Here is a 14,181-nt window from a genome sequence, read left to right as displayed (position 1 = left end):
TCTCAGTCAGCTGATGAGTAACGGCTAAATTTAGATTCCAGTTGAGAGGACTATTTTAAACGTAACCTCAATACATAATCTATTTCTAACAATAAAGATAGAAGCGATCGAATGAAATAAATCGTACATCAATTCCAAATGCCAAAGAGGGAGGAAATGCGACATTCTTATCAACGAACAGGGAAAAATCGTCGTATCCAAGCGGTTAATACAGACGGGCGCTGCCAGAAATTTCAATGTAGATATAGATACTTATATTATAGCCATTGTGTTCAATACTCGGCATTAAACAGGCGTGATCATATTCTTAAGCAGATTTTCATTTTGATGGATTTAAAGAAAAAATGATTTTCTAAAGATCTTACATGTGTTCTCTGTATTATGAAGGTATGAACTCTACCCCTACTGAAATCGCAAATGCTATTACATACATATATACATATTATTTATTATATACATATCTCAAAGCAGGATTAATACAAAAGGCGAGCTACAACTCTGCTGCATCATTAAATGACACCCAGTGGGTTGAATAATTTCACTGGCCCAGCGACCACAAAGCGCTAAATAGTAACCGTAGCCCGACGCTAAACCGCAAACCGTATAAGCGAAAGTATAGCTAACAACTTTGTCTTGTAGTCAAATAAAAATTCGCCGTACTTTATATTGCGAATCAACTAAGTAGAAAGGACCTTTGTATTAAAACCTTAACTACGATGGAAACGTTGAAAGAAAAGCCACACCCACTGGTTATGTTGAGATCATTAAAAGAAGGGAGACCGGGGTGAGATTGTTCTTTTTCCATTCTAACCAAGTCAGTAGCGCTCAGATGACAGTTGAGGTTTTACAGTGGTTAGGGCCAAAATATTGCTAAAAGTAAGTTTCTCATCATTTTTTCAAGGCCATTTCTTTATCAGTTTTGAAATTTTTTGCTATATGTTTGGAGCATTCTAGCAGTGTTTTTTGTATCATATATTTGGACTTATCGCTTTTTTTAAAGTAACTCGACATCGTCTTGTTTTGTAAATTAAAAGTCCAAAGAAGTGTCAACATCTGAAAAATATAAGGATGAGGTAGGTTGAAACACCTGGTTGCAATTTTTTGTTCGAATTTGTCAGAAGCTGTTCATATCAGATTGAGGGAATTATATTTTTCAGTTTTATTTTAGCACTTGGGTTGAGAGCTTTACAAAAATGTATTTACAATGCTTTAGTCACTAAAAACACTTTAATACACAAAAATATTGATCAAAATAACAAATTCCTTCTCGCCTCCTGCCTCGCAATCTCTCTCTCTGTGTTTTAAAAACTAAACTTTTACTTTTGAATTTAGAAATTTAGCTAAAAGTAAAATTCTAAATATGTAGAGCAGCGGTTATCAATGAAAATGCTTGATTTAAATTCATAAATCATAGAAGTGGGTCAAAGTCTCTTTCATATAATGCCGAGCGAACATGCGCACCAACGAAAATGTGCACAAACGCCATTTGCTCACCAACGAACTGGCCCACTTCATATTGTCCGTAAGGCCCGTCTCTACGAAGTAATTTTTAAATTCAATCAAATTTATGGTTATGACCAAAAAGTAAAATTTGTTTCAACTCTCCTAGGTCTCCCCAAGAGTAGCGCAAGGGTCTTAATTTTGAGTAACTGCTAAGATTTCTTAAAGAATTAAATGGAGTAAGTTAAAGAGAAAGCAGATTTGAGTACTTCTTTTGCAATTTAACAAACAACTATACACACATGCGGGATTGAGAGTGTACAATTTGTAGATAATAGATAACCATCTGTTGTGCCGATGTCATTGGGTTTGCCGTGTACCGGCATCTGTGGTTGGCCATATATGTAAGGTCGCACCATGTTAGGTATGCCTCTCAACGTTAACGTTTATAACCATGCATACGATCTGCTACGATGCTGATATGATACGATACTGTAAGTACACTTTTTGGGTATTAACGACGACAACTGCTATGAAACATTTTGAGTAATACCTGCGTTTATAGTCCCGGTCTCGCCTGCCAATTTCACAAACGGCTAATGGGCGATTTGTAAGATAGGTGAAGTAGCTATATACATATATACTTATATTTCTCCTACCATCTTTCTTAATGGCGACATTTACTCATCATAAACATCATTCTCCCTCTCATTAACTTTTGGGGTCGGCGCGGCATTTCATTTTACTACTTGTTAAACATGGATGGGAAAATCCCCATTCGCGACCCCGAATCTAACTTGCGAATTTTGACGTAAGACAAACTTGCAAAATACGCAAATTAAATGTGTGTCACAGATATGCGCATCAAACGCGGGTTAAAAATATACGGGCAATTTGTAAACCGGCAGTCTACTAACAAGCAGGAGGCAGGCGCTAGTTTTCAAGGAGGCCGCGGTTATGGCAGCAGGCTAAGGGCTGGCAAGGCCACGCAAATGAGTAAGAGCCTCTTAGTCTGTTCCATATACGTTAAAATACTGTAACAAGAGACACCTTTTAAGAAGCGCACCCTTCTGTAGGTAACTCTACATTTTTAACGACTTCCAGCTGGAAATTTTGTTGTAAAAGTTTAACCCGTAAATACTTTAACAGCAGAATTTTTAATTACCTAGGAACTGAATTTAAGAAACATTCAAACACTGTACTTCTTACGGAAAGATAAAAAATTTAAGATAAACATTTTTATAAACTGTGATTAATTTACTACTGACTCTTTGTAGGTACCAGGGATCGGAACCGGTTTTTTGCAAAAACATCGAAATAACCATATATTTCGGTTTATTTTATACTCTAAATGTAGGACTCGGTTGTGTTTTCAGATAACGACTTCGTATTATTAGATTGTCTAATTAGAAATAAAGTAATTAACAAAGAACGAAAAAATACCGTTTTCGTTCCCATACAAAAAATACCGGTTTCCGATCCCTGGTAGGTACATATAATTAATCACTTATAGAATCAGGAAGATTTCAATAAGATTTAACTCCGAAAATAAGCATCTAGCACTGAAACTTCATACATTGGTTTGTATTAATTAATGCAGTCGGTACGTAAAAAAACGAAACACATTGGAACACGAATGTTTTCAATGTTGCTTTTCAGTATTCACGTTTATATTTACGCATGAGATGGGATCCGTGCCAGGTCAGAATAAAGCATTCAAGTCGGCCCACAAATGTGACTCTAAGCGGTCTTTAATAAATGACAGCAAGAAATAACGCCCGTATTCAATGCCGCATGGCGCAACACCAATTAAAACCCTTCTCTACTTTCAACTTAAGCCTTGTCAATAGTTTTCTCAACCAACGATGACATCATTCGTAATTTAATTCACTCAGGTGTGGTTTGATGAATTAAGTATAAAAGAAAGTTATAAAAAGCTACAAAGCAGGTTATCTAGTCTTAATTCTTACTATTCCTATTATTATTTTTTGATATGCTTATAAATATATTTTTACCTTTTCTATCAATCGTTGATATTGTGCATTTAAAACATTAGTAATACGATAGATCCGTCTGTTGAAACTTAGGGCAGACCAATAAAACCAACAAGTACCTACGCTGGTTACGGCTAAAGATTTGTGAAATTATGTGTTTTATACATAAATGATATTGAATGAATCTAAGTTAACATTGACTGTTACGGTAGATATTACTGATACCAATACTGTACCGAAAATTTACACATCAGTAGATACACCAACAATAGCCAACATAATGAGATTCTGTAAACTACCGAGCCGTTGGTCGTCCAACCGTATCCAGTTTCTACACTACAATACTACCATTTAACACAAAAGGAAAAATCACTCAATTTTCCTGTAAAAGTTAAGTATTCCAATCGTTTTATACTCTATTTTACATATTCTTGTAATACCGTTATTTGCCTACGAAGTATCAACCCTACAATTACTTTTTTACCTCATTTAAGAGCCCTTTACCACGCTAGGAAAATTTCAAAAAAGCACTTATATGTACTACAGTCTTTTTAGGGTTCCGTAGCCAAATGGCAAAAAACGGAACCCTTATAGATTCGTCATGTCCGTCTGTCTGTCCGATTCTGTCACAGCCACTTTTTTCCGAAACTATAAGAGCTGTACTGTTCAAACTTAGTAAGTGGATGTATTCTATGAACCGCATTAAGATTTTCACACAAAAATAGAAAAAAAACAATAAATTTTGGGGGTTCCCCATACTTAGAACTGAAACTCAAAAAATCTTTTTTCATCAAACCCATACGTGTGGGGTATCTATGGATAGGTCTTCAAAAATGATATTGAGGTTTCTAATATCATTTTTTTCTAAAATAAATAGTTTGCGCGAGAGACACATCCAAAGTGGTAAAATGTGTGTCCCCCCCCCCCCTGTAACTTCTAAAATAACAGAATGAAAAATCTAAAAAAAATATATGATATACATTGCCATGTAAACTTCCACCGAAAATTGGTTTGAACGAGATCTAGTGAGTAGTTTTTTTTTTAATACGTCATGAAATTAAAAAAAAATTTTTTTTTCAACATACCCATACATGTGGGGTATCTATGGATAGGTCTTCAAAAATGATATTAAGGTTTCTAATATCATTTTTTTTTCTAAACTGAATAGTTTGCGCGAGAGAACCTTCCAAAGTGAAAAAAAGTGTGTCCCCCCCCCCCCCCCCCGTAACTTCTAAAATAACAGAATGAAAAATCTAAAAAAAATATATGATATACATTGCCATGTAAACTTCCACCGAAAATTGGTTTGAACGAGATCTAGTGAGTAGTTTTTTTAATACGTCATGAAATTAAAATTTTTTTTTTTTTTCAACATACCCATACATGTGGGGTATCTGGATAGGTCTTCAAAAATGATATTAAGGTTTCTAATATCATTTTTTTCTAAACTGAATAGTTTGCGCGAGAGAACCTCCCAAAGTGAAAAAAAGTGTGTCCCCCCCCCTGTAACTTCTAAAATAACAGAATGAAAAATCTAAAAAAAATATATGATATACATTACGATGCAAACTTCTAACGAAAATTGGTTTGAACGAGATCTAGTGAGTAGTTTTTTTTAATACGTCATAAAATTAAAAAAAATTTTTTTTTCGTCAAACCCCTTCGTGTGGGGTATCTATGGATAGGTCTTCAAAAATGATATTTAGGTTCCTAATATAATTTTTTTCTAAAGTGAATAGTTTGCGCGAGAGACACTACCAAAGTGGTAAAATGTGTGTCCAAAGTGGTAAAATGTTGAACGAGATCTAGTAGTTTAAGTAGTTTTTTTTAATACGTCATAAAGGAACCCTTCTTGGGCGAGTCCGACTCGCACTTGGCCGCTTTTTTTAAGAAACCCGCTTACCTTATCAGAGAACACACTCTTTGTATCACGACACTACTAATGACAGAGAATAGATAATAGTGCTATTTATATAATTGATTGTCATTATGTCTAATTTACGTGGATGATATTTTGGCGTGTGTGTGTGTGCAATGTGATTCAACAGTCATCAACTTCATTCACATGTTCCCGACCTTGCATCTAAATCCAGATGAAATGATGCGGTCAAAGTTCTTAAAGCCCACAGCATTATTTGAATGAGCAAAATTCATTACAAATTAGATTAGGTACTTGAAAACGTAAGTCTGCAGTAAATTATGTATAGATTTATTATAGATATAGGAATTAACATAGAAACTACATATCCAATATGTAACAGAACGAAAGGTAAAGAACCCGTTAACGTTTAGGTCATACCTACTGAGCAATTATTACTATGGGACCAACCCGGAAATAACGAATATAAAAATTGACTCTCCCATAGGAAATTTCAACATCAGACCAGAAGCAAAATGTATGAAATAGCTAAATTTTTATTTATCGCGATTTCAGGGTTTGTCCCCATAGTAAAAGCTGCCATTATGGCCTACTAAACATTAATGGGTCTCTTTCTTTGCCCTTTCGTTCTGTTACATTCGTATTATTAATATTATTATACTGTAGGTAAGTCCATATAAAAGACTTACCTATAATGAAATAGGCAAAGTAAGCAGCCCATTCATAATTTAAATTGCATGTAATGAAGAAAGAAAAGAAAATAAGAAAACAAAGAAAATAGTTGTGTGCTTTAATGAGCAGCTCAAGGTGAGTCGCAATTTTAATAAGTTGCAATTAACTCTGGAACTTTACTCAATAAAAAGAAAATGGTAAATTAACTGAAATGCTCATAATGTAATAAGTAAATCAGTAATACTGCCTATTAGCAGTAAGAGGGCAAGCCAGGCGGCAAATTCATTTTCTATTACAGTCATATGAATAAAAAGAATAAATAATCAAATGCTCACACTAGACAAGTGCCTAATAAAATATGTCATGTTCATCTTGGATAAACTCGAGAGTATTCCACGTGAATTGTGCATTTCAAAGGTTAGATTATATGATATGATAGAACTTTACAGTGTAGAACTTGTAGTAAATTTTGCAAAGAAAACTACGTTGGATTTTAATTTGAATTCGTACAATTATAACAACTGTGCGAACACTATTATAAACTTATATCGGGCATCTATTATCATATACAGCTGTCTAAAGTAGTGATAATACTAATCCATCATTCATAATTTATGAAATCATGCACATAAATAATATCAGTGATGGGTGGCTGAAAACAGTGCCAAAGCTCGCAAACGTCACGTTACCGGCGTTACCGCCCTTGAATTATCGGACCATCCCATGTCTATAACAACGAAGTCATAAACAAGTACCATTAAACCGCAGTTACACGGTTAAATGGACAGCCATTACAGCAACCGACAGGAAAATAACGGGTGTATTTTAAACCGTATACGTTCCTTATTTATTACATTAGGCTCTGAAGGACCGTTATCTCTACAATGATACAGAAATTAAAACTATAAACGCACGTTATGTTTATTACAACTCATGCTTCTTATGTCTTACCGTTTATTACAAATCCGAATAAAAGGCACAGTCACAGCACAATATTAGAACACTGGCGGTTTGTTTTTCTGATATAATCACTAGCGATGCGCGTGCGACTCCGAACACTGGCTGGAGTGTAGTCGCCGAGCGGATGCCGTGATACTCAACGGAGTCCGGCTGCCGGCACTTCGTCACTCCGTACTGTACTCGCTCGAAACATGCCAGTGACTCATGCGGTGGTGACGTAGGACACGTAATAATCAATATGAGCCATATCGGCTGCATAAGAAATGACATTAGCAGACAATCAACAAGGCAAATAAACCGTTATGAGAATACTTAATACAGACAGTATTCATCAAAAATTCGAATATAAACCGTGTCTAATAATACAACAATAGCAATATAAACTAAATAAAGGATATTCTTCAACGCATCTGTCATCGCAGTAGGCGGATAAAATGACCATTGATCGCTTAAATTAATTGGAAGGAAATACAATACAGTATAATACACAGTACAGTAACATACACAAATGTCTCTGTTTGACCTAATGGTTGACTGGTAGAGAATGCCTTTTGGCATTAATTTCGCCATTTGTACAATTTTCTTTATGTGTGCAATAAAGTTTAAATGAATAAATATAATAAGTAATAAGGTTATTTATATTTTCTATGCGAATGACAATGACTAATGGAGCTGGCGAGAGTAGTGAGTGCTGGAGTGTTGCACTAATCCCTCACCGAGAAAAGGCAAAGCCTATCCACGATAGAATCTATAACGGCTAACTATTGCAGAACTCGAGATCACAGTTAAATGGGCTTCTCTACGTTTCATAAACTGGTTTGATAAGCTGTGTAAACGACCTACTCTGGAGCTCTTGAAAGGGATGACATAACACTGGAACGCTGACAAACAAGTGATACCTACGAGATCACTGTGTCTAGAACAACAGAGATCGGATATTAGGTTTCCTCACTCCGTCGCATTCATAGAAAGTGGTCAAAACGGATCGTAACGTAGGTGTCGGGATGTATTTCAAATTCATAACACGCGGGAAGTATAATCTGCTTAAATTGATTTGTTTTATATCATTTGTCAGGTCACGTAACGTCATTTCGAATACCTTAACAATTTCTCCAAACCTTAACTTGCACTGAATTAACATTAAGAGTATAGGTAAATGACTCCTTTATCCAGGTGAGAAAAAAAGATAAATGAACATCATTATAACTTTCCAAGAAAACCATTACGTGAGTGGCATGGGAAAACAGGCACAGATAATGATTAAGTGATTAGCTTATCAAAAAGAATAGGTCATTTATTTAAATGCGGAATCTGTATAATTTACGTTAAGTAATACAGGGAAAAGTTTGGCCCTCATCAGTTATCTATAACTACACTTAATTGCTGGGTCAAAAGTTTCTAATACGAAGGTTCCGTGAACTGGATTAAGTAAGTATGAGGATTATTGTACTAATTTTCTAGACGTTTTATTGAAAATAAAGACAATAGTCACACAACGTATATTTCCAGCAGATTATTACATTTCCAGAAGAGAAACTCAACACGATTTCTAAGAATTTATTTGCTTTTATCGTAGCTCGCTTCACAATAAACAATTTATGTAGAAACTTCCAGCAGTAATGTTTTGATGGGGAGGTTTTTATTGGAAAAGAAAAAGCGTAAGTCGTAACATTTTTGTTATTAACGTAAAAGCCATTTTGAGTGAACTTTACCGTACCGTTGTCCCGACGGGCATAATAACATAGTTTGCTCGTCTACAGCATAAGGAGCTGGGAATATGTTGGCCACTTAAGTACCTGTACTTACGTAAATATTTTTTTACTTGTCTATGATCTATGTATTTTCTTTTAGAATTTGTTTTTATATATTTTGCAAAACTTGGTAATTAGTTCAAATGTAATGACAACCATTAGATAACGAGCTGAGTCTACCCACATCGCGCGCCCTTCCCAGTGACAACATATACGAGTCTACAAAAGCCGCGAATTGTACATCAAAACAAAAATAGAGAAGAAGAACAATCTAAACGAGCTGTCAGTAACATTACACTACTACACTACTTGTACACTTAAGAAAGCACTGATTAAATGAATTAATTTTTGTTACAAATAGTATTATAATAACATGTAAACACTAACTGCCAACAGGACTAATTATATACTTAGTTAAGGCTAAACTTAGTTAACACAATCTCCAAATATAGAGATTATAACTGAGTGCAGACTGTACCTCAACAAAAACTGAAATAAACAGATTAAATATATATATTTTTTTTACATATATCCTGACGTAACATTTCAGGGCTCTCCAACGAAATGCCTTCACATTCACAACCAAAGAATAGGCCGTTGTTATGATCCCACCCTTTTACATGCAGGTATCGATCCTGTCTTGTATGTATCGCTCTCACTAATGATGCTATTTAGTAATACTCCAAAGAAGATAAAAAGCTTGCTTATATTTTGTATAATATTTTGCCTTATTTAATTTTTTTACTGTTTTGTCCATATAATCGGTCTGACGACTCTGACGTGAAACTGAAATGTCATATTATTATTATTAGTTTTCTTTCAGAGAAGTTCCATCAGTAAACCGGTTTTCCCGAGAGACTGCGGTATAGGAGTTTTCAAAGGGTAGAATATTTATGTCGGCAAGTCCTATTCAAGTTCCCATTCCTATTCCCATAACCTAACCTAACCTAACATACACCGTGTTTTATTCAAACCCCTTTAATTTCAAGAGTGCATCCCTGAGCTTAAATTATGTAACTTTGTCAAAGAGATTGGTATTTTAATTTAATTAACTCCACTTTTAAGGTAATCCACAATTCGCGCTATATACAACCTATAAACAACGTTTATCTCCAGTTTATTTTTATTTAATAAGGGCCCTAACAGCGGCAGAGGCAGCGTTAGGCGTGGGCGACGTGGGGCTCCGCCTACGGCCTCGCGGTCCGAGGGGCCTCGCGCCTCAAATAAGTATAATACCTCGGACACAACGTAAAAATTTTCGTTATTTCTTGCGCCACCAGAGGGCCTCGCTAAATGTACCTTGCCCCGCCACTGCCAGCGTGTACACTTTTCTGGGGGACTGCTTACTTATTGATTAGTGTTTAGTTAGGCTTAATACATTTGCGACCAAACACAAGTACCTACTATCTCGGACGATCGAGGTTCGACATGATATTGATATGTCCAAATGTTCAATTGTTTGCTTGAGTTAAATATAATACGCATTTTACAACGCTATAGTTCGTGTCACCCACGATAAGCGCAGATTTGTCAAATCTTATCTTTAATAATATGACAATACGAGTCAAGGCACGCGTCGTCGTCGTGAATGTATTATAAATATATCCCATTGCTCTAATTATAAAATGGAAGTGCCTCTTTACTTTGCTCAACCCGTTACCATCAATATGTCGTCTCTTTGACTTCCCCAATCCAAGTGAACGAGCCTGTCCAACATTTACCGTGTCCCCACCACTTGCTAAAACTACCGTGTTGCCAACAGCATAACGTTATTTTCCCAACCACCCCTGTATCAATCGGGGCAACATAACAATGTTGTCACAGTCCAATTATTATTCAACTGCTATCTTAAATGTGAACATATATGAATCATGACAAATGACACGATCCATATATGCAGTATTTAATTACTTTTTATGAAAAATAAACAAATATTTTTTTTTATGAACTATGCCATTTAGTTTTCATGTATGTAATTAACCACTTTAGCCATACCCCGAAGTTAACGCAGTTTATATAAAAACATGGTGTATATACACCTACAATGAAGTTAGTCCACACAAAGTTAAGATGAAAATATGCAATTAAATCTGTTTGGGAGAGCTGTGCGCATGAGATAAGAGTTACCTGACATGTAATTTAATCTAAAGCACGGCTTCAGGATCCTTGTTGGTAGAAAATTTGTTTACCAAGTTAATTTATATAGGTACCCAAAAAGTTGAAGGCCGTTTGTTATTCTTAATTTCTCTCTTCTTCCTCGCGTTGTACCGGCATCTTTTGCGACGGCTCATGGGAGCCTGGGTCCGCTTGACAACTAATCCCAAGATTTGGCGTAGGCACTAGTTTTTACGAAAGCGACTGCCATCTGACCTTCCAACCCAGAGGGTAAACTAGGCCTTGTTGAGATTAGTCCGGTTTCCTCACGATGTTTTCCTTCACCGAAAAGCGACTGGTAGATATTAAATGATATTTCGTACATAAGTTCCGAAAAACTCATTGGTACGAGCCGAGGTTTGAACCCGCGACCTCCGGATTGCAAGTGGCACACTCTTACCGATAGGCCACCAGCGCTTTTTATATCAAAATAAATTTGTTGAAATATTCGTTAATGAAGAAGTTTGTTATTCTTCATTAACGAATATTTCAACATCAAGACATATAATAGGCTAAACGACATTTTTTTATTAATGGTATCAATCGCTCAGGTTTGTTTTTAGAATAAAATGTTTATATGGGAGTATGGGACCCATCGCAAAACACTCCTAACATAACGATAAGTGATCGTGACGTCACGGTCACTGAGAGCCCATTTTGAAATATGGAAAAAAAGAAAATTGCGTTTGTTGGTAAAATATTGCATTTACGTATATAATTTTTATTATATACAGTAACTTACTTACTTTATTCCCGGGTAATATGTGACGAGAAGGGACAGTTTTTTAAAATTCATCAAAAAATTATGGTGGTAAATTATACAAAATGACGTATAAGAACAGTTTCAGCAAATGTTGTAGATAGTTTAAGTATCAAAATTACGTATAGTCACTTGTTTAGAAGTAATTTCTGGAGAAAATTGATTTCGTCTAACTTTTTTTTTTTATACCACGACGGTGGAATGGAACAAGCATACGGCCCGCCTGATGGTAAGCAGTCACCGTAGCCTATGGACGCCTGCAACACCAGAGGCATTACATCCGCGTTGCCGACCCTTTAAAAACCTGTACACTCCTTTTTTGAAGAACCCCATACTGTAGCCCCTCGGGAAAACCTCGGCAGGAAGCTCATTCCACAGCCGAAGCGTTCGCGGGAGGAAATTCCTCTTAAACCGCACAGTACGCGACCATTTAGGTTCTATGGTGTGAGGATGAACACCCTGCCGACGGCGAGCGGTGCGGTGATAGAAAGCGGCCGTTGGCATCATGTCAAACAATTCTTCAGAGCACAGCCCATTGTACAAGCGGTAGAACACACACAAGGAGGCAAAGTCTCTCCTTAAAGGTTCAATACCGCTTGTGAGTTTGGGATCATCGACGATTCGTACAGCGCGCCTTTGGACTGAGTGGAATGTTCCAAGTTGGCATTCAGGTGCTCCTGCCCAAAGGTGACAGCAATACTCCATATGGGGTCTGACTTGCGATTTATAAAGCAGTAGTCTTTGCCCCGGAGTAAAGTATCGCCTCGCTTTATTGAGCACACCGAGTTTTTTGGATGCCAGCGCAGCCTTTCCTTCCAGGTGGCTACGGAATTGGAAATGTCGACACCGAGGATCCCAATACACCCTGATATGGTAAGGACTGAGCCTTGGAACTGTGGGACCACAGTAAATGGGGTTTTCTTAGCGATAAACGCGCAAACTTGGTGGGGTTGAATTGGACTAGATTGTCCCGACCCCACACCGAAACTCTGGATAGAGTGCTCTCAATGTCCGACACAAGCTTTTCACGACTCTCCAGCAACACAGAACGAGGGATGTTGGCACGGCCTGTGTAATAGGCATCCCCAGTACTGTCGTCAGCATAGCAATGAATGTCGTCGTTAGACAACATGTCATTGATGTGCAGCAAAAACAGCGTTGGGGATAGCACAGATTTACACTTGTTCAAAGTTATAATAACAAAAATTTAGTTTATTAAAGTTGAAGTACAGGATATGTGTAATACAAAACTACCATTTTTAGCAGTCCAAACTTTATGAAAATTACAAATAAGATTGAAAAAATCAGTACTTTACGCGCGTTTACCTAAACGTCCATCAGAAAAAAAATCATTACTAATTAAGTGAGTCTATTTTTAAAAAAATGTTTTATTGTTTGAATTGTTTTAAAACGTGCTAATAGAAACCAGTACTTGTTATTTCTAATAGTTAGCAAAAGGTGTACAATTTCATCGGCTAAATCTATCAATTTGACATTTTTGCGACTAAAATCGATTACAGCCTCTTAAATTTTGTAACTTCAGGTCCTGTATCTGTTTATCATTTCCAATTTTAATATTCACATTATTGTGATGAATTGCTCATTTGCTAAGTTTTTGTTATAAAATTCAACATGTGTCATCATTCCTATATAAACAAAATGTGGTAAATCATATAGCAAGCATTTTATTTAATATTAAAGCCAGAAATATTATTAAATAATATAATTACATTATTTGCCAAATTTGTATAGGCATGAGTAAGTTTTCCTCAAGCGGAATACTTATACAAAAATGTGATGCTCGTTAAAAATATTCAGTAAAGGTACTTACTAAATATAACATGTTTATCGGAAAGGTACATTTAAATAAGCGATCATATTTTCGAGGAAACCCAAATCAATGTCGTGCTGAGATTTTTATTTAGCAGCCAAATATCGTGTGATAACAAAATATAAGCATAATTATTTCTTCTCTCTCCTATATTTATAGTCGTCGTTCATCATCTTAGTAATCATCTTGAGCCTACGTCAGTAGTACTGATTAAGCTACCAGACGGCACCCTTTATCTACATAGAACATTAAGTGTGCCCATTTATTTTCAAATAAGGGGTGTACCGAAAAAAACTGGTAATTTCAAATGAAAAAAAACTGATGCGATTGAGAACAAACTAGGGTTTTTAGAATAACGACAATAAAAAGCGACTTTTAATTTAGATATTTGTCAGTTTTTTTATTCATATTTTTTTCTGTAGGAGTCATAGGCAGCTTCTTCCTAGCGCATTCAGTGGCAGCTTTTTACGGACCCGTTTTTCATATTTGCCTGCTAGCCCGTCACCTGCTGGAATTGTTTATGTTTTTTGGCTGTTTCATTCTTCTCTTTTAATACACTTTTGATTTGAGCCCAATAATGGCTGAGAGAACGGCACTGCAGGCCGTTTGAAGCTCTTACTCTATTCTATGTCAACGATCAATTGCGATTTTTGTACGAAGAAAATTGTATGAATTTCGACTTGGCCTAGACTTAAGTAACACACATTTTCTGTAACTTTAGTTATCTTAACCTTCGTACA

General features: G+C 36.0%; 1 protein-coding gene across 3 annotated transcripts in view; it reads right to left on the bottom strand.

Moving 5' to 3' along the window:
• The window catches only part of LOC133519102 (adenylyl cyclase-associated protein 1), a 60,735-nt gene that overhangs the window by 27,936 nt on the left and 18,618 nt on the right, over positions 1 to 14,181 (bottom strand). The window contains exon 1 of one of the 3 annotated variants that reach the window (XM_061853023.1): positions 6,937 to 7,120. The exons of the other annotated variants lie outside the window; for them this stretch is intronic. The gene's annotated coding sequence lies outside the window, so the exon portion shown is untranslated. Of the gene's footprint in view, positions 1 to 6,936; positions 7,121 to 14,181 lie in introns of those variants that run through there. 3 annotated transcript variants of the gene reach the window in all.

This window comes from Cydia pomonella, chromosome 6, assembly GCF_033807575.1.
Source record: "Cydia pomonella isolate Wapato2018A chromosome 6, ilCydPomo1, whole genome shotgun sequence".
In the NCBI taxonomy this organism is placed as follows: Eukaryota; Metazoa; Arthropoda; class Insecta; order Lepidoptera; family Tortricidae; genus Cydia; species Cydia pomonella.
The sequence above is the reverse complement of the archived record's forward strand: the minus strand, read 5'-3'. Positions and strand labels throughout refer to the sequence as shown.